Source organism: Trichosurus vulpecula, chromosome 8 (assembly GCF_011100635.1).
Source record: "Trichosurus vulpecula isolate mTriVul1 chromosome 8, mTriVul1.pri, whole genome shotgun sequence".
Taxonomy (NCBI): Eukaryota; Metazoa; Chordata; class Mammalia; order Diprotodontia; family Phalangeridae; genus Trichosurus; species Trichosurus vulpecula.
In genome coordinates, this window is record NC_050580.1 from 68851524 (window position 1) to 68853989 (window position 2466).

Here is a 2466-nt window from a genome sequence, read left to right on the forward strand (position 1 = left end):
AGACCCAAAGCGACAGGGTAATTTGCCCAAGATCACAGACCTATGTTTTATGACTGCAATCAATGCTATTTGCATTACTCTATGTTGCTTCTGCTAGACTGGTAGACTTTATATTTTGTAGATTCATGGTATATAAAGATTTTGATAAGGTATATTACAAATGGTCATGTGATGTTGATGAGGAAAATATGGAGAAATATATTTGGGATATCAAATGTTAATATACTGTCAAACTAAAGGCAAGTCTCTGGTGTTATTCTTTAGGCCTCTGGCTAGGTCCAATACTTTTTAACATTTCATAAATAAGTTGGATGAATTATTGATAGCTAATTGGACAGATCCAGATACAACATGTCTCAATGGTCTGGGAAAAAGTTAAAATTATCAATATTACATATTGGTATTTTCAAGCAATTTTTACTTGGATCAATTAAGCCACTGATATAGATAGATGTTCTTTGGGATAGATTATATCTCACCACAATAAATCATCTTGTGTGATGAGCACAGCAATTTTGGTTGCCAGTAGAAGGAAAATCAAAAGTCAATAGATCTAATAGCTCTCTACCTGGCCATTTTCAATTTTGTTCCTGAATTGATTTAATCTAATAAATAAAAGAGAGAATAACTGACTGATAATGCAAATATACAGAAGTGTGAGACAATCTAGAAGAGAAAAAAGAAGCAATAACATTAAAAGATAACACCATCTCAATATCAGAAAAATATATTAATCTTGCATAGACAAGATGCATAGGGACAATTTAAGGATTCTTAGTTTCTCAGAACACAACAAATAAAAAAAAACTGGACTCTATAATGTGAGATGTAACACAACAAAATTGTTCAGAAGTCTTTCCTCAGTGTGATTCTTCTTGAGTGGAGCCCTATGGGAAACAGAGCTTATCTGTCTTTCCATCTTGCAACTCTTCTCTCTGTAATGCTCAAATGGAGGAGGCAATGGAAATGAATATGAGGCCCCCTCTGGCCTGAGAATTTCCTCTTCAGTTGTGAACTAAAGGCTGGCAAAAATCATTATTTTAAAGTAGATAATGATGAAAATGAGCATGAGTTGTCATTGAGGACTGTGAGTTTAGGGGCTGGTGCAAAGAATCAATTGCATATTGTTGAAGCAGAGGTACCTTTGAAAATGTCTCAGCAGCATACAATTTCTCTAGGTGGCTTTGAGATTACACTACCAATAGTTTTGGGGTTGATATGTGGCTTGAGGCCTGTACATGTGAGTGACCAGCACTTAATAGCACTGGAGGAAGGTGCAGAATCAGATGATTGAAAGGAAGATGATACAAAACTCTTCAATATATCTGACAAATTATCTGTTGTGGAACTTGAGAGCAAGGTTCCACAGCAAAAGGTAAAACCATGTGAAGAAAATGAAAATGATTATGAAGAAGCTGATGATGAAGATGATGATGGTGATGATGACTTTGAGGATGAGGAAAGTGAAAAAGACCCCTCCAATGAAGAAATCTGTTGGTGATACTGCAGCCAAAAAAATGCACAAAAATAAAACCAGAATGAAAAGATTCACAGCCATGCACACTAAAATCAAAATGTCAAAAATCCTTCAGAAAGCAGAACAAGACTCCCAAAGAACCCACTTCTCTAAAGGATATCAAAACAAAAATTCAAACAAACAATAAAAAGAGTGGTTCTCTTCCAAAAGTGGAAGGCAAATTCCTCAACTACATAAAGAATTGCTTCTGGATATCTGATCAGGAAGCCTTTCAAGATCTCTGGCTGTGGAAGAAATCTCTTTAAGAAAATAAGTTTGTGATTCTTAGGAGTATAGTCAAGATAGTTGAGAGAAGCCAGGAAGATGCCTGAGTTCTTCCCAGTTTCCCTTGGAAAAAAATGTTAAATTAAGCCTCTAACCAGATTTTTGAGCTACAGAAGGCACAAAAAGATGGAGTGTAAAAGTTTCCCAGCTTAAGATAGCTTAGAAGGACTTCAGGAAAGGTGTGTCTCACTTGCGTGAAAGGGGAGCCCAGGTCAGCACAGACAGTGTCCAGGCAAGTCAGTGGGAGGCTGTTAGCCACAGCACTGATCAGCAGGGAAGATCAAAACACAAACTCAAAAAAAAAATCAGCATCAAAAAGCCTACATGTGAAGCATCAAAGGAGAATATGAGTTGGTCTCAACCTCAAAAGCCCTCTTGGAATAGCTCAAAAAGGATCTTAAAAATCAAGTCACAAAGGTAGAAAAAAACTAGGAAAAGAAATGAGATTTAGGAAGAAGAATTATGAAAAAAGAGCTAATAGCTTGGAAAAGGAAGAACAAAAATTGGTTGAAGAAAACAACTGTTTAAACATAGAATTAGCCAAATGGGAAAAAAAATCACCTAAGAAAATAACCCCTTAAAGAGTAGAATTGGCCAAATGGAAAAGGAGGTACAAAGGGCAATTGAAGAAAATAATTCCTTAAAAGTTAGAATTGAGCAACTGG

The 2466-nt window shown here is 35.9% G+C and overlaps 1 pseudogene; it reads left to right on the plus strand.

Annotated features, from left to right (window-relative positions):
• Positions 1 to 948: 948 nt before the first annotated feature.
• Positions 949 to 1782, plus strand: LOC118830092 (annotated as a pseudogene).
• The last annotated feature ends 684 nt before the right edge of the window (positions 1783 to 2466 follow it).